The sequence below is a fragment of the Saimiri boliviensis genome, chromosome 7 (genome assembly GCF_048565385.1).
Source record: "Saimiri boliviensis isolate mSaiBol1 chromosome 7, mSaiBol1.pri, whole genome shotgun sequence".
Lineage (NCBI taxonomy): Eukaryota > Metazoa > Chordata > Mammalia > Primates > Cebidae > Saimiri > Saimiri boliviensis.
The window spans coordinates 116,707,045-116,726,308 of NC_133455.1; the positions used below are offsets into that span (position 1 = coordinate 116,707,045).

Here is a 19,264-nt window from a genome sequence, read left to right on the forward strand (position 1 = left end):
TAGCCTTCCCTTTTTCTCTCCTCTTTCTTCTTTTCCCTCCTGTCCACTATTTTCCCCATTACATGCAGAAGCCCTCAAAACCTGCTTTGAAAAAAACTATGGGCCACAGATCCTTCTGCGGCTTGTTTCTCTTTTGCCTGAGCACATCCTCAAGCTTGGCAAAATAAACCTCAAAATGGATTGAAATCTGTCTCTGATACCTTTCTGGTTTCTAAGAGGCTGCTTGGAGAAGCAGGCAGCTCTGGCCTCTGACTCTGAAGGTCATGGAGACTCTATTATGGATTTTTTCACTGGGTTTAGAGAGGAGAAGTTACTCCTGGTATAAGTATAGTTCAAGGGAATAGCAAATATGGCATTTAAAAACTCTGCTAAAACGTTTCTGTGTCTACCATTCATGGTATTCTTTATGTGCCAGGAATTTGCTAGATGTGGGGAAGACAGCAGGGAACAAGAGCCTCTCCCCTTGCTTGAATCTCTTCATTTTGAGACTTTGTAATTCAGTACCGAAAGTCTCCCACCTAAATGAGTTGTAGGCTGAAACAAAGTTTCTGACTTTAGGCAATTGTTTAATATCTGCTTTTTATCTCATTTTGTCCAACTTGATAAGCCTTGATGTGCAGACAATCAGCAGGATTGCAAAGTGTTAATAGATGGAGAGGAAGGACAGGAGTGGACGGAGCTTCCCTCCCAGATGGGGTGATTGATTGATACCACACGGGGTTAAGGGTGGTAGGTCACCATGGGATGACAGCCTAGAACTTTGGCAGCAGGTTGACTTTGCTGTAAGTCCTGACTCTGCCTCTTAACAGTTTCCATAGGATGTAGTATTCTCATATGTAACCTGGGCACAAGACTATACACCACCTGAGGTTGTCTTGACAGTCAAATCACAGGTGTACAGGTAAATAACAGACCAAAGCATTCAGCACAGTTATAGCCATGGTAGGCAGTGAATGGACCGTAGCCACCTTCATTATTACACTGAAGCCCCTGAGGGTTGCAAAACACCCTTTCACAATTGATATCCTGTTATCATTGAGGAGCAGAGATCTCATGTATTTGTCCATGATTATGCACAGTTAGGTGGTAAAATCATTGGAAGGACCTTAAAGATAAGTACAACTCTTAAATCTCTGATATTTTTCTCAAGTACCTCCTTCTAGGGTCTAAGCAGAACAGGGAGCTCAATAAACATTTGTGAATTTGAATTCAATTCAAAGAATATGTATAGACCCCCAAACCTGTGTGCTGAGATATTGGGGCAGAAGATGGGGAGTTCTGATGACTAAAACAGTTCTCTTTGGGTCCAAAAGAATTAGACTGTGAACAACTAACAGTCCCTTATGGAATAATAAAATACATGTCAATATAGATCCATAAAATGAGCTGTGAAAACCATCACCAATTTTCTAATCCATCAATTAAACACACACTACAGTAGTAGTAACTTATTGAATGTGTATGATGTATAAGCACTGTGTGCTAGACACTGGGCTTTCAAAAATAAACGTTGATGTAGTTATTTACTTCACAGAACAACAGAAGAGACAAATGTATCATAAAAGCCTAGCATAAATAGGTGTAGTGAGAGAAATACATACAGGGAACATGAGTAAGAGGGATGAGTTAGGAAGACTTCATACATGAGGTTTAAAAGATAAGTAGGAGTTTCACAGATGAAGAGGGGAGGGGCACAGTGGGCAGACAGAGCTGCGTGTGCTAAGGGAGGAGTGAGCCCAACAGCCTGGCCCTTTGGGAGAGGGGCAGGCAGATCACTCTGGCTCCAGCTCACTCTGAAAAGCAGAGAACGGTAGAATATGAGGTGGATATGGAGGGAAGATGGAGATCATGGGCGCTCTATCGTGCCATGCTTAGGAACTTAGTCTTTATCCTGTGAGCAACAGGGAACACTGAAGCATTTTAAGGAGTGACAATCAAATTTACCTTTAAAAAGACCTGGAGGATGATTTGGATGTGGGAGAGGAGATGAAGCAGAGATGGAGAGGCGAGGGTTCTGACTGGCCTGGAGCTATTGCCATGGTGATGGTAGGAGCTTGAACTAAGGCAATAGTAGTTGAAAGGAAGGGAGCAGAGAAAGAAGGGAAGGGAAAGAAAGGCAAGGCAAGGGAGAAGAAAGGAAGGAAAGTAAAAGGAAACGGAGAAAGGACAGGACAGGACAGGAAAGGAAGAGAGGGAATTAAGAAATGTTTAAAAGTTGGGATTCCAAGGGGCTCAGTGACTGACAGGTTGTGGGCAGTGGGAAACTTGAGAATGATTTTGACTGAAGGTGTGAAAGACCACAGATGAGCTGATGAGGATTACAGAAGGCAGTGGAGCAGAGGAGACAACAGCTGTGGGGCAAAGAAGCGTATGTGTTGTAAGGTGGGAGAGAAGACCTGGCAGAGAGGTGTGTAGGTGTTTGGGATGAATGCTCTCTCCATCACGGGTGCATAAACCGCCCCAGGACCTGTTTCGTGTAGTCACATGAGAGTGGACACCTGTAACAGCTTATGCTGGGTACAGACAGGGCACAGGCACATCCTGTGTGCATGGCCCTCTTCCCTCTCTCTGTCACGCTTTCTAAAGACTCGCACAAGAGCCCACTATTGGCAGAGCCACATTCAGAAGTCAAACTTGGTAATTGATACTGTAATCCCCTGGATTCCCTCATTAGCAGCTGCTAATGGCTGGTGTGTTAACTATTCAATTAGGGCTCTAATAGGCCCATTGTAAACTGCATCCATTCGAAGGGAACAGAATTGCTGGGAGAGAAGACTGAAGCTGGCAGTGAAGGTCCTTGACAACACTAGAGGCCTCCCACTGTCTCTGACTGGGTTTTCCTAGGTCTGGATTAAGCCAGAAGGCCTCTCCAGAAGGCCAGCCCAGTGGCCAGATGTTAGACTTCAGAGAGAAAAAGTGGGCCTGGGATGGCCTCCAGCCAAAAGTCCGGAGACTTTCTCTGTTGCAAAAAGAGGCTCCCTCTAAGCGTGACAATCTAGGTCTGGACGTCCTGTGGTGACTTACCCTTTTCCAAGCCTGCACCTGTGAATTCTGTTTTTACCTCTACCCCACCCAGCAACCTAAACTCAAAGGCATAGTCAAATCACCTGATTCAGAGAGAATGCTAGTGCAGCCACCTCCTTCGGCATCTGCCCTAGAGTCCTGGCCCATTTCCATCTCTCCACCACCTTTTCCCTCCAAGACATCCGTTTTGGAGAAGAGACAATTTGAGATGTGGACCTTGCAGAGTTGTTTAGTGGGGTGAGGGTGTTGCCAATGCTCACCTTACACAATTCAAGAGACCCAGGGGAAAGCTCTACCCGTGGCCCCCTTCTTGTGGTTTATGGCTCTAGCACCCAAGAGATCTGACTTATGAGAACCAGCTTTCTCACCAGCAAAACTGGGATATCACTGGTAGCAGGCATCCCTCATTAGAGGCCAGCATATATTTTCCAAGACTCACTGGAAAAGAAATAATTGCAAAGATTCTTAACCAGCCCCTTAGCTGGTCAGTGGAAATGTAGGGAGGTGAACGTTACTCAAAGAATTGGTTCTGCGTCAACCTCAAGACCACCTGGCTGCTCTATGTGTCACGTTATTTCTTTTGTCTTTCATTGTTTTAATTCTCACTTCTGAAAAAATAATCCGATAACATATATGCAAATGCTCCACAAAGCATAAAATATCCTCTTATCCACCTGCCTTTTAAGCTCCTGCCCCCGGAAGCCTCCAGAATTTCCCCCACAAGCCCCCAACAAGCCTTGGAACCTCCAGTCTCATGTACAAACCAAGCTTAATCTGACCTTGGGATCCACATTGCAAAGCCAAACCCATATTCACACACAAAACAACAATAACAACAAAAAACAAACAAAAACCAGAAAAAACAGAACCAAGGAACTTAACCATACCACTTGCTGCTCTTCACATCTTTTCAAACCCTGCCTGTCTTCTCACCTCCGTTGTCTTCTACAGCTAGTGGGAGGCAGCTTCTCTGGGGTGCTCTGTCAGACTCCGCCAGCACGATGCTTTAACTAGGCAATTTCTCATACTTCCTAGGCCTAGAAAATGTAGCCAGCAATCCTACCTTCTGGGCCAGGGCCAGGAAACAAACTGGAGACTCTGTGGAAGACTTTTCTGAGATCACCTAGAAGCCAGGGCAATAATCAACAGAGAAACCAGCTGACTCTAGTATTGACCGAGTAGCAGAAAGAATGCTGAACTAAGAGCTCCAACTAGCCCTGCTAGTGAGTTTTGGTTAAACCCTGTCTCCCCTCTGGTGTCATCTACAAAGGGAGGAGATTGTTCTGATCATTTTGTGAGTGCCACCAGAGGAACAGAGACCCCCTGTCTTTTCTGTTGGCCCCAGGATTCCAGGCCTGCCTCCTATCTTCCTATGCGTGAACAAAAATAACCTGTAGAGATGGCTAAGGCTGGAAACACACTCTACAGACTCTAGTACCTGCTTTACCTCACAAACCATGTTAAATAAGAAATTTTGTGTAATCAGGCTGTTTTATCTACCCAGGAAGCTAGCAGAAAGAATTAGGCAAAAGCTGTTAGGAGGTCATAGGAGAGAACCATGTTACCATTGTTCTCAGAGGGCCCAAGAGAAGGCGATGTGTTCTAGAGTTAGTTGTAACTATGCAAACATGGCAGGCAGATTTCTAAACTGTCCCCCATGGTCTTGAACCTCTGATGTCATTCCTATGATTATGCTACACTGCATATCAAAACGGATTTGCAGATGTAATTAAGGTTACTAATCAGTTGACTTTGCTATGGGGAGATTGTCCAGATAGGTGTAACCTAATAAGCCAGAGAGTTTTCTTTGGCAAGTGGCAGAAGGGGAAGTAAGAAATATATAAAATATGAGAGGGATTTGATGAGAAAGAGGTTCTCCATTGGTAGCATGGAGGGACTGGTCTCAAGAGAGCAGTTTCCAGAAGGCAGGAGAGACCAGGAGTCAACAACCAGCAAAAAAGCAGAAATTGCAGTCCTACAACCACAAGGAACTGAACTCTGCTAACAACCTGGATGAGCTTGGACATAGATTCTTCTTAGAGCCTCCAAAATACAGCCTAGCTCTGCCAACATCTTGATTTCAGCCCTGTGAGACCCTGAGCCGAGCACCCAGCATGAGACCACCAAGACTGCAGATCTCTGAGATCATAGTAAATAGGTGTTTAGCCATGATGTTTATGGTAATTTGTTACACAGAAATAAAAAAGTTAATATAACAAGTGACTCTGATCCTTCTGCCATTCTGCCTTTGCTGGGCATCTTGGATCTAGAGCTGGTTCAAGAGATAGTATCTCAAAAGAGGAAATCCAGTTGTGATGGTTAATCTTTTGTGTCAACTTGACTGGGCTAAGGGATGTCCAGGTAGCTGATAAAACATTATTTCTGGGTGTGGCTGTGAGGGTGTTTCCAAAAGAGATTAGCATTCAAATCAATGTGCTTAGTAAAGAGATCATCCTCACAAATGTGGATGGGCCTCATTCAATCCACTGCAGACTCGAATAGATCTAAAAGGAAGAGGAAGGGCAAATTCGTTCTCTGCTTGAGCTGGGTTATCCATCTTTCTCCTGATCTTGGACACCAGAACTCCTGATTCACAAGCCTTTGGGCTTGGACTGGAGGCACCGACTTTTCTGGGCCTCCAATGTGCAGATAGCATGTCAGGGAACTTCTTAACCTCCATAACCATGTGAGCCAATCCTTTATTATTTATATATTCATTATATTCTATCTACCTAATCTCCTATTGGTTCTGTTTCTCTAGAGAACTCTAATACATCAGCACAATGGAAAGATTTCTAAATTCAAAAGCCAGGAGTCTGGGTTCCTGTTCCCACTTTACCATTTACCCTCTGTGTGGCCCTGATGAAGACATTTCATGCTCCACTATTTACTTGCTTCTGAAATGAAGAACTGATCAAGATCAGTTGTTCTCTGATCTGCTTCAAGGGACTCAGGGGCTGTGGAGGTGAGTGGGAAACAGGCCAAGTTCCAGGCCCACACTTCAAAGAGACAAGCTCTGATTTGGACTGTTTCACACACAGGGTTTCCGAGTAAGATTTCATTAGAAGTGTTTCTGTTGCCAAATGAAATTTGAAAACCACTGAGCTGGGTGATTATTAGGACTCCTTCCAGCTCTCACATTCTTCCAGCATGAAGATCAAGTTCAGCAGTGCAGCAGCTAGAGCTATGGAAAAAGGTGGTATGAATGTGAGCTTGGGTTAGTGGACATGGTAGCCAAATCAGAGATTCCTTTCTCATTCAAGCCATCTTTTTCTGGAGGTCTGAACATCTGGGAGATAAATGTTTAAACCAAACAAACTTCAGTTCAAGTAATGACTCCACATTCATATCCTGACATTGAATAAAAAATCTCTTAAATTTCCAGAGTTGCAGGTTCCTAGCCTGTACAGTGATGACATCACCTACTGTGCCCAGTTGTATGTATTAGTCAACATGGTCTAAACTGTGCCAATGGGAAGACCCAAAATGCAATGGCTTGAGAAGAGTAGAAGTTTTTTTCTTTTTCATGTAAATAGTCTACAACAGGCCAGGGGGTGGGCCTTCTACACCAAGTATTCTTGGGGGGACTCAGGCAGATGCTGGTTCTATCATCTTCAGTACATTGCTCTCAAGGTTACCGCGAGGTTGGTATTCCAGCCAATTAGGAAGGTGGGGTGGAGGTGGGGTGGTATGAGGGGCCTATGAGCCAAGTTTCACCGTCAGGTCTGGAAGTGGCTCACATCACTTCTACTCACATCCTACTGGAGAGAGCTTAGCCATACAACCACACTGAGTTCCGAACGGAGCCAGAAACCAGTGCTTGGCTGGATAATTCCCTCCCAGCTAAAATTCTATTACCTTGGGTGTGCTGGAAAGTCCGCAGTGGTTTCCACCATATTATACATAGAAAAGTGCTTAACACCTAGGAGCCTGGGGCTCAGCATCTCCACATAGGCCCCGCTCTGCTAATCAAGTGTGTTTCCATGCAGGCGTATGTGGAGGTGGCCAGCAATATTCCATATCCTCATTTCAGGATTTTTCATGGCTGCTTTCAATCTACTTCCCCTAAATGACTCTCTTTGGCTACACCTTCCTTTCCTAGAGTGAATATATCCATCAGCTGATGCCCTTCTCAGGCCTCAATCTCCCCTGGTTTGCAGACTGTGGCCTTCCCTGGCCTCTCTGAAATCTGGCCATTTGAATCCTGTCAGTCCTGTTCTCCATCACCAAAAGACTCCAGGGAAACTGTGCCAAGCAGGCTGTCAGCCACAGGCAAGCTTATGAAAAAGACATGCCAACTGCAGCCACAGAAAGTCCATTCCCTTGAATAACTTTGTTAATATTTGAAAATCAGTTCCCTTGCTCCTGATCGTGCTACTGGGTATTTGGATATAAGAGCAAGGATGAGGGCAATAGTGAATTAAAATCATGTTCTATTCATATAAACTGCACAGACATGGAAGGGTAAGTCCTATTACCTACAATGCTGGGATTTTTAGACTCTCACTTTCTTTGGACAAGAGTTGCCTTAGGGATAGTAAAAATATAAAATGCTGGGAATTGTTTTCATCAAGCAACTACTGATAGTGCACATTTAAATCAAAATTCTTCTAATCCCTAACCCAGCAAACAGATGCTGGGAGCTTAGTTCTGCCCCTCTGGCTTCAGATTTTACCCTACAGGATGTGCCCAATTCTGAGATGACAAGAAGCTTCCCGCTTCCCCATGGTTGCAATTCGGCTGTAGAACTGGCATGAAAGTACGTCACCATGTCAGCACCTGGGCCACAAGATGAAATGAATATGAAGGGGTGGTTTTCCTTCAGTCTCCCCCTACCCTCCTCAAAACCTGCTACAAGGAAAGATTTATAGTCTTGAAAGAATCAACGACTGATTAGACCAGGCGTCTCCAAACTACGGCCCGTGTGCCGCATGCGGCCCACTGAGGCCATTTATCCAGACTCCCGCCACACTTCAGGAAGGGGCACCTCTTTCATTGGTGGTCAGTGAGAGGAGCACAGAATGTGGCGGCCCTCCAACGGTCTGAGGGACAGTGAACTGGCCCCCTGTGTAAAAAGTCTGGGGACGCCTGGATTAGACCTACATGATTGCTCTCACAGTTTCTGATATTTTAACAAATTATCTTATAAAGAGGTAGAAATAATCAGTGGGAAAACTTTCGGCATGGGTGAGATATTTAGAGAAAGATGACATTTCAGCCTCTCCCAACACACAGGCACACACACACACACACACACACACACACACACATACACAGCCTGTATCACGTGATGGAGGTCATGACCTGCTCTATCTAGTCTCAGGACTGGCTCCATGGGACTGATGGGTGGGACGAGTCATCTTGCTGCAGTCGGGTAGCAGGGAACACCAAGGAGACTAAGATAACAGAGACAATATAACCAGAGAAAAGGTATAGGAGCCTGGGGCGGTGGGCAGTGAGGTTTGATGAAGCCCTCTGTTCCCAGTAGGGGAGAGTTGGAAGCCACCGATATAGTTACAGCCCCTTATTTTCCCGATGAGGAAACCAAGGTGCTGTGATGTAAAGAGCCCCCAGTAGTGGTCCATGTAGCCAGTGACTTATGTCAGCTGGGATCTTACTTTCATGTGAGAGGTGCCACCTTCAAATGTCTGCGTTCCACTGACCTTCTTTTAATAATAACAACCGAAGTAAGAAAACACCATAAAAAGCTCATGCCTCCTTAGTGCCATTTTCATATTGATTTTCCGCCTTTCTCCGTGCAATCAAAGGGCAACATTTTCTCTGTATCTTCCCACTCTTGCCTGATGCAAATAAAATGTGCTGCTGTTGCCCTTTCCTCCTTTTCCCTTGGGTATTCTTGATCTTCCCCTGAATACTCAAGTAATGCCCAGGTCTCAGGAAAGTGTAATCTCTTGCTTATCTCTAGCAATGGATATGGGAATGAGGAATCACTCCCTGGAAGAGTCAGAGCGCTCTTAGACACATTCTGCTTGGTTGCATGAGCTCCTCCCCCGGGAATCCACTAAGACTAGAGGAAACAATTGCTGAGAGGATTCAGAGGCTGAAGAGTAGACAGAGGACTTTAATTGAGAAAAAGAAGCAGAAAATTAAGGAAGATGTGAGGCATCAATGCCAGCAGATGACATGTGACAGGTATAAGCTACATGGATCACACTAAATTTCTGTCATTTATATAGATAAAAAAGAATTTCCAAAGAGCTCCTCCATAATTCAGCACTAGCCAGCTTTAAATCACTACCTTTCTTTACCTTTCCAAGTGCTTTCATCTAGCTAGCTTCCCCATTCTCAGAGTGGGCGATTCAGGTGAGGATTCTCAATCCTGTTCTGCAGCTGAGGAACTCATGCTCAAACAGGCTAAGAGTTCATTCTCCTGCATCCAAGCACCTTGCTTTTGCAAATCTTGTGTTCACTTTACCCACCTGTTTTGATTTTTCTGGGATGATGACAAGTTACACGTGTAGGCTCCTCAGGCTCATTCGCAATCTGCATACACACTACAAGCCATGCAAATTTAAGAAAAGGCTAAAAGGTGCCCATTTGCACCCAACATGTCTAATAATGCCCCAGTAAAGCGAAACATCAGTTTCCACAGCCTCCTCGCTCTGTAGGTTTCCTTGGAATTGCAAAGGCATAGGACTCTGCCACGTATTTATTTCTATAAGGCAATCAGGATATAGAGGAGCAGACTGCAAGGAGAAAGGAATTTTAAATGCCAGGGAAAGCTGCCCTAAATGTGGTTGGATCCAGAGAGGAGAGTGCTGAAGGCAAACAGCTGTGGGCTCTTTGCCTTTTTGCTGAGGAAGGGGATTTAAGCCAAAAGAACACACGTATATGTAGATTCCTTAAAGTTCTCACTGCATTTATGTAGCCTTGGGAGATGAGGAATTGTAAAGTAGATGCTGGCTTAAACAAAGGATAAATGCTTGAGGTGATGGGTACCCCATTTACCCTGATGTGATTATTACACATAGCATTCCTGTATCAAAATATCCCATGTAACCCATAAATATATATACCTACTATGTACCCAAAACAACTAAAAAATTTTTTTAAATGGACATTTTCCCAAAAAGACATTGTGTCAGTTTATCTTTCCCCTTAGAAAAAGAGTAACAGAAATCATATTAATACTACTTTTAAGACTCAGAGAATGAGTGTGTTTTGACTTAAAATATAGCAAGAATAAGAGGCAGGCCTGGCAAGGGTGAGCCATATAAATAAAAAGAAAAATCTTTTTATTTCCTCTGTTAAACACTGTTTTCTTAAATAACATAAATAATTGCATCAATACTAATAATGAGACTCTGACCTTAAACTCTGATCTTAAGATTAAAAAAAAAAAAAAAAAAAAAAGTGAAAAGACTCTTATTCTGTTGAGAGTCTCTGCTCCTGATTAGTTTGGGGGAAAAGACACTGGACTGGAGACCACCTTCAGAAAGCTGCACTCCTTCATGGAGTTAGGATACCATACAACACGTCTTTGTTCTGTTGCTCCTTTCAGGATCAACTCAACTCTCATCATTTTCCCTACAAAACCAAAAATGAGCCTCTACCTTTCTTAGAACTCCTGGATTGTAAATGTGCTTTAATAGTGGAACCAGACGTGGGAGATGAGGAGGTAGGTGGGTGATTATTGCTGTTTTTCCTTATATTTCTAACACTCAAATGATTAGGCTGCTTTCCCTCTTTTGCTCTGAGGTTTAAAATATTCAATGTAATTTAAACATTGGTGGGCTAGAGAGGATTTTGATGAACAGGTTCTTAATTTCTGAGGCTAATCTTAAAGCCACCTGCACCTGTGTGAAGACACCCGCATGGATTTCCACCTCCCCTCCTACCCTCTGGCCTCACAAGCTCCCTGGGCTCTCCTGGTCGGGGAGGGAGAGGGAGAGTTTCTTTAGGTTCCTGGTCAGGATCTCTGAAGACAATTTCTTAGGCATTAATAAGTCTCAGACATTTGCTAAAAAGCAGCATCATCCAAAGCCTTAATTTGGACCACAGAAAAATGATGCTCCACTTCAGATTCAAACACAGTTTTATCTCAAACTGCAAGCTCCCTGGCATGGCCAAAGTCATCGGTGCCCTTCCTGGTGGGTTCCAACATCAAGGACATACTTTTTCCTCCTCCCAGCTCTCTCCCTCAGCCAGGTTATTCCTCAGAATGAATTGTCCTAGCTGAACTCCCTCTTCAGCTTGGCTTCTGGGGTAGAAACCCTAATTTCTGAAAGGGCGTGGGGACCGTCGGGAGCAGAAACTGGACGTAAGCTCCCAATTAAGGAGCAGACATGGTACTCTCTCTGCACCAGCCATCCCCGGATTCCCTCAGCTCCAGGGCTGTCTTCCAGCATCTAGATGCAGCTACTCTCATTCCAGCTTTGTGTCCTGTTTCATGCAAAATCTTTATTCTTTCCTCTTTCAATCACTGTCACATATTCTGTGTGACAAAGCAACAGGCTGGAAATTGAGTTCTGAGTTTTATACCCAGCTCTGCCACAAATGTGCTGTGACCTTGAACAAGTCACATGACCTATCTGGACCTGGATTCTCTCATCTGTAAAATGAGAAAGCTGAACTATACTACTTTTAAAGTCTCACCAGCCTTAATTTTATTAGAATATCAGCTGCTTCCTCCTCTGGTTTCTCATGGCACATTTTTCATTCTTCTCTGGAGACATCATATTTCATTAGAGTATCTCTCCTTACAAATGTATTTCCCCACTTGACTGGCCCCTCAAGAACAAGGGTTGTCTTTTACTTACATCTGTTATCTCTATACCTGGGGAGGAGGGAGAACAGGAGAGCAGGAAAGGGAATGGTATCGAATCAACATTTGCTGAGCTTCTATTATAAGGAATTGTCTATGCTTCACATTGTACATAAAGTATGTGCAACTCAGTATAAACATTATAATCTGGAATAAACCTAAATGTTCATCAGCAGATGAATGGATAAAGAAAATGTGGTATATATACAAAATATAATACTATACAACCATTAAAAAAAATGAACGAAATCTTGTCATTCACAGCAGCATGGATGAGCCTGGAGGACATTACATTAAGTGAAAAAAGTCAGAAACAGAAACACAAACGCCACATGTCCTCACTCATACATGGGAGATTTTAAAAAGTTACTCTCATAGAACTAGAGAGTAAAATAGAGGCTACCAGAAAGTGGGAAGGGTAGAGGGAAATAAGGCATAGGGAAAAGAGGGTTAATGAATATAAATTACAGCTAGATGGGAAGAGTAAATTCCAGTGTTCTATAGCAGGATAGGTGACTATAGTTAATGATAATTTATTGTCTACTTATTGCATATGATTATGTATTTTCAAATATTGTATGTTTTCAAAGAGGATTCTGAATGTTCCCAACACAACAAAATAATAAGTATTTGAGGGATGTATATGCTAAGGACTTTGATTTGATCATTACACATTGAATACATGTATTAAAATATTCCTCTGTACCACATAGATATGTTCGCTTATTTTGTGTCGATGAAAACAATAAAAAAATTATAATCTCATATCTGTAGATGAAGCAACTGAGAAATTAATGTAGCCAGGTCACACAGCTGTATCAGAAATAAAACCCAGGTTTGCCCAGCTTTGCCTGCTGTCCCAAGGATCCAGCCTGGAGCAATAGGGCTCTGCCAAAATTCTCCAGATATCTAGTAGGTGCTGAATAGATATTCATTAAATGGATGTGACATGTATTCCTTTGATTGGCTTTTGGTCAGACTAGGATGTGTCTTTGATCCTTATCGACACTGAGATGGGAGGGGAGCAGAACTGGGGCAGGAGATGAGAACCCCGAACATCATTTTATTTCAAGGACTTCAGATTTCTTTAATTAAGAAGGGACAGGGCAGAGCTCTTACTGGGTATTAAGAAATAATGATGAAATACTATCAAGGTAACTCAAGGTCTCAGGTGCTTCACCCTGAAGAATAAGCTAAAGCCCTAATTTGCATCATCACTCAACCTACAAGTTCAGAGAGGACACAATTGTTTTCACAGCCCCTGAAGGTCACATAATTCTTTCTTGCTCGAATGCCCCTCACAATTATATACAGGCGAGCAGGCAGAGAAATCTATATTAAAGCCTCAAAGTGTGAGGGGCTCCCAGCTCCAGAAGCCTGCAAGGTACTTGGCCCGAATACCATGACAAACTCTGTGGGCTCCCATCATGTGGCCTGAAAGGCAGTGATATTGAAATGGATTGCTGTCTTCAGGGCACTCTAGTCTGGTACCAACACCTGAGAAAGGCTCTTTGGTTCTCATTAATTTATCTTAAGCACAAATAAATTCTAGGAGCCAGCTGAGTTACTATTTGCCTAAGGGAGAAAGGAAAAAGAAAAGAGATCATCTGTTTCTAAGGGTGCCTCGGGATCGTGCCTGGAGCTCTTAACCCATGCAGGGTCCACATAAATCTCACTGGAGTATCTGATATTGTTTCAGCAAGAAATGCAGTCCAGTAGAGGGAATAAGAAGGTTCATTCCTGTCTAGTGATGAGTTAATACCCGTTTATAGGCAAAGATTCAAATAAACAGCACATTGCATGTATTTCTTTTTAAATAGAGTATTGCTTTAATAGCTGTTCGGAGGTGGGGATGTTTGATATTCGTTTATGAAACAAACATATCCTAACACTGCAGGGAGGGAGACTGTTCTCTAAGGTGTCCTATCATTCCAAAACACCATATAGTAGTCCTAAACTCTGACTGGGCTTTTCTGCTTAATCATATGCTGTGGTTTGAATGCGTCCCTCCAAAATGCAGGTGTTAAAACGTAATGGTCATTGTGATGGTAATAAGAGAGGTAGCCCTTAAGAAGTGATTAGGCTAAGAGGGCTTCTCCCTGGTGAATGGGATTAAAGTTCTTTTAAAAGGGGTTTCAGGCAGCATTCAGGGAGCTTGCCCTTCTGCTGTGTGGGGGCACAGCTTCTCCCTCCAGAGGACCCAACAGCAGGTGCCATCTTGGAAACAGAGATCAGGCACTTGCCTGCCAGCACCTTGACCTTAGACTCCTAACCTCCAGAGTGTGAGGAATCCATTTTTGTTCTTCACAAATTACCCAGTCTTGGGTAATTTTGTTACAACAGCACAAAATTGACTAAAACACCACATAATGGATTTAGGACATTCATTCACTCAAAAAATCCTTATTGAGTGCTTGCCATTAAAGAGAGAACAACAGATCAGTTTAACCCCCAGCTTAGCCACTTACTACCTACACGACTTCGGGCTACTTGCTTACATTCTCTGTGCTTCATTTATCTTATCTGTGAAATGGAGATAATAATAGTGCTAATGTCAGAGTTGTGAGGATTAAATTAACTAATGTGTAAAGTGCTCAGAGCACCTCTCAGACATAGCGAGTGCTGTGTAAGTGTTACTCCTGCATGCCAAGTACCGGAGCCAAACCTCTCACCCAGGCTATTAACACCCATAGGATGAAGAGACACTTACTCACTAGAGTGGATTTCTTGTCTGGGTAGAAAGAGCAAGACATCCACACAGGCTGCCCGCCCACCTCATGCCCTCAGCTGCCCTTCCACTCCCTGCACCCAGTCACTGGCAGTGCCAGAGAGGCTACCGCTGAGTGAAAATGGGGCGAAGGTGAAAAGTGGGTCCTGGGGAAGAGCTCACAGTACTCCTAAGGGAAGCGGCAACCAGATAGTGGCGAGATGGAGGCCGACTCGCTCTGCCTGTCACAGACGGCCGGGCCGCTGCCTTTCTAACGTGACCATCCGCGCTCAGCTATCACCTTCTCCGTGGCTCGCACCCCTTCAGGCCTGCTGCTCACACAGACCGTGGTGTCTCAGGGAGCAGAATCCTGGCTGTCCTGGCGTCCTGTCTTCTTGGAAGGAGCAGGCCTGATCACCGGAGTGCAGTGTAAAGATGCCTGCCAGGGAACAGGATTCCACGGCAGACACTCATCCCAGCAGCTTCAGGCTCTCGGTTGTCACTGTGTTTACACCTGTGACAAATGACATGGCCAGTCACTCCATAGTGTCTGAAGAAACCTCTGCAGAGAGGTAGGATGCAGCTAACAAGCACAGGGAGCCTGCACCCCACTAATGTGGCCAAAGAAGTACCGAGACTCCGTGAGAAAAATTTCCAAAAGCTGTTGCTTCAATAACAAAGTCTCAACAAAACAAACAACAACCAAAAAAAAAAAAAAAAAAAAAAAAAACCACGAAGTCACCAACACTAAAGTTCTTTCTTGAGTCTGATTTGAAAACTCGGGTCAAATTCTGCAGAGGCATTCAAGCGGCAGGAGACCACCCTGAAAGCCAGATCTAGAGGTCCTGCCATCATGCTGGGGGAAATGATCTACTCACCATTCCTCAGCTTCTGGTCCTGGCTTCAGAGTTCTCTCTATATTGAAGGGGTTGGAGGGGTTTTAAAGCTAGAAGGGCCTTTACCTACTTTTTTTTTTTTTTTTTTTTTTTTTGAGATAGAGTCTTGCTGTGTCACCCCCCAGGCTGGAGTGCTGTGGTTCAACCTCGGCTCACAGCAACCTCCCCCTCCCGGTTCAAGCAACTCTCCTGCGTCAGCCTCCTGAGTAGCTGGGATTACAGGTGCCTGCCCCCGTGCCTGGCGAATTTTTGTATTTTTAGTAGAGGTGGGGTTTCACCATCGTGACCAGGCTGTTCTCAAATTCTTGACCTCGTGATCTACCCACCTCGGCCTCCCAAAGTGCTGGGATTACAGGTGTGAGCTAACACTCCTGGCCTACTTATTCTTATTCACAGCTCTGAATGTGGAAGTCAAGAGGGGAAAGTGACAGGTCCTAAGTCAGAGTGGAGTCAACAAGAAAACGAGACAAAGAGCGACTGAGCCCCTAGTGTATACTGGGTATTGGCGAGCTACTGGGGATAGGGAAACAGAGTTCCTTTTTCAAGGAGCTCAATCTAGCAAGGGAGACAGACTCTTTGCAGACAAGACCAGTCTGGAGGCCAGTCCTTGATTGCTCTGAACCCTCTGCTTAAGAGTTCTAAATGAAAGGAGCAGGTCTTCCCATCAGGATCTAGGTGAACTTCTGAAAAAAGCACAAAATGGCAAGTCTCCTGAGCTTCCCCAGTGACCGATCCAAGGCACATCCCACATGCTTCACAGCGCAGTGGAGAAGAGCCGCACCAGGAGCATGTGATGGGGCCTCGCTGGGGCCTGCGGAGGAGGAGCCCGCCGCCTGGACCACGGCCAGAGACTTGGCAAGGTCCACAAATACTTGAACCTCGTGTCTCAGACCCACGACTGCTACAAAATGTCCCAAGACCTGACCCAGGAATTAAAGAAAGAGACTTCCAGTCTTCAGAGGGAAATCCTTTTCCATGAGAAAACGGCCCAGGTGGGCTGGATGGCTGCTTGATGTGTCCACTGAGAGAGTGCTCCGGGCACTCCGGAAAGAATGACTACAACAGGCAGAAGCCGGCTGATGGTGAGGCCAAGTTCCAGCCTTTCCCAAAGGGCATTTCGGCTCCTGAGCCTCTGCCCTCATGCCACAGGGCCCCAGAAGTACCAGGGGGACCATGGGCCACCTGGGTCCCCAGGAGAGAGAAAGGTTGTGACGTGAGGGCTTGAGTCCAGAAAACAACCCGATAGATTGTTTTCCCTGTAGCTGGGTTCTGAATGCCCAGAGTCTCAGCAGAACACCAGCCAATGCTGCTCCCTTTAAAGCACTTTTGATTGATCTCTTGTAAGTTGAGCTACTGTTCATTAGTTGATGCTAAAATTTCTCTTATTGAAGTTTGATAGATAGCGTTAGGATCGTAAGGTGCTATTTTTCAAATAAAGATGGTTCAACATAAAAATATATATATCTTACACATTAAATCTTTGATTTAGGGATATTATTACTTGGAGCCAATAAAGAAAAAAAAAATGCTTATGTTGATTTAAACAGAGAACTTCTAGGTTTCCATAGGATAATGGCAGTTGCCTGAATCTAAATTTCTCATACACCCTCTAAAACCAAATAGACAAATGGAACAAATACTCCTAAAACCTGTGCCCACAGTAACATAACCAGGAGACAGATTATAGTATATTGAATGGTTAATGTTCAGCAACTATTCACTCTCTCCTTCCCACCTAAGAATCACAAACACCACCTCTGAAATTAAGACTGGAGATGTGAATTGCTTTGACCAGTGGCATATTGAGAACTGATGCAGGCAAAAACTTGAAATGTGCCTGCATGGCTGAGCATGTTCTTCTGTACTCCTGTACTTTGCCTTGAGAAGAGTAGGGTATGCCTCATTTAGCAGCTGGTCATAAAGGATAAAAGACATTTGAAGAGGACCTGAATATAACCTGAGCTTGTAAGCAAACTTATAAGCTAGATGAGCTAAATCCCAGTCAACATGCAAAAACGTAAGTGAAAGATGTTTATTGTTTGATGCACCTGAGTTTTGGGGTTATTTGTTTTGCAGCAATAGCTGACAGAGACAGAAATTAGTACCAGAAGTAAGATGCTGCTGCAATTAAAACTGAAACTATTTGGTATTAATTTGGGGACTGAGAAGTTGGCAATGAGGAGATTGTCATATAAGAATGAAAAATAGGCCAGGCGCGGTGGCTCACGCCTGTAATCCCAACACTTTGGGAGGCTGAGGCGGGTGGATCATGATGTCAAGAGTTCGAAACCATCCTGGTCAACATGGTGAAGCCCTGTCTCTACTAAAAATACCAAAAATTAGTTGGGCATGGTGGCACGTGCCTGTAATCCCAGCTACTCAGGAGGCTGAGGCAAGAGGATTGCCTGAACCCAGGAGGTGGAGGTTGCAGTGAGCCGAGATCAGGCCATTGCACTCTAGCCTGGGTAATAAGAGGGAAACTCCATCTAAAAAAAAAAAAAAAAAAAAAAAAAGAATGAAAAATAACAATCTCTCTTATGTAGTGCCAAATTGGGAAAATATGATCTGCAATATCTTAGAAGGCAAAATATTTACCTAATAGAGATTAGTTTTGGTTGAGGAAGTTTTGAGGCAAAATATTGAAAGTGTAAGCTGATTGCTAGTAACTGCATTTGATAAGGTCCTACATGAGAGAGATTCAATCGGAAAAATACTAACTGGCTTGCAGGCAATATTTAAAGGAAGATTACAAACTTGGAAAATAAAAGTGCTAATTACTAAATCAAAGGTGTTGCCATTATGACACAGAATCAGAGAAAAGGCCAAACCCAGGATGCTTCCAATAAAACACGATGTCAGGATAAAGATCAAATAAAAGATATGGCTATAATACTTGCTTATAACTCTAAAGAGATGAGGGTAACTGTCTGCAGACCTTTTCAACTAAATAATAGGACAACTAGAAAGCTTGAACATGATTCCATAAAAGTATATTTTGTACAAATTTGCTGCAATGTAAGTCTAGAAAGAGACAGGCATGTATCAAAAAAATATGTGTGTGTGACTTTTGCCACTGGTGTTGACAGAAATCAAATAAAAAAACAAGAAGGAATTTTCAAAAGGTAGAGCTAAAAATAGTGAGGAATGATGGACTTAGGAGTACTTCTACAGAGATCACCAGAGCCTAATGAAGAAACATTTTTACCACCAATGTAGTGGAATCTAATATTTACCCACCAGGATTTCATAATGTCAAAGGACCAGTGTCTATGTGCTATGTGATGGCAGTTCTTGCCCTTTTAAAATTAGAATATTTATTGAAGGTAACCTGTTTCTCTTCCACCGTTATATATTTGGATATGTATGGAGTGGCAGTAGATAACAACTTGCCTTCTCGGTTTAAAAGTTTCTGTATCAAGAGGAGTCACATATTTGATGTAGATCATAAGATCCTAGATTTCATGCCTTATGCCATGATTTGATAAGACTTTGAGAACTCTCAGGATGGAAATGAGAATATTTTGAGTATGGGAGGTACATAGATATTTATAGACAGAAAGGAAATCTATGGCAAATTACTGTCAGCGAATATTCACTTCCTGTCACTTCCAGCTTCTATGGGGAAAACACATTTTTCTGTCTCCTTGTTATATACCTTTGGCCTAAGGAATATTTTGTAAATAGAGATTTGAAATGTATTTTTATAGATGGGCTTATTTTCTTACTCTCTTGTCTTGCTATGATTATAGCAAGCCTTGGGTAGCCACTACTAGGGGAAGATGAGAGGCTTGTAGACTTGGACCCAACCCACAGTTTGTAACTAAGCCCAGCCTACATCAGCCAAAACTCGGC

At 43.6% G+C, this 19,264-nt stretch overlaps 1 pseudogene; it reads left to right on the plus strand.

Annotated features, from left to right (window-relative positions):
- The first annotated feature begins 5,807 nt into the window (after positions 1-5,807).
- Positions 5,808-15,043, plus strand: LOC141585231 (putative uncharacterized protein encoded by LINC01559; annotated as a pseudogene).
- Positions 15,044-19,264: the final 4,221 nt, after the last annotated feature.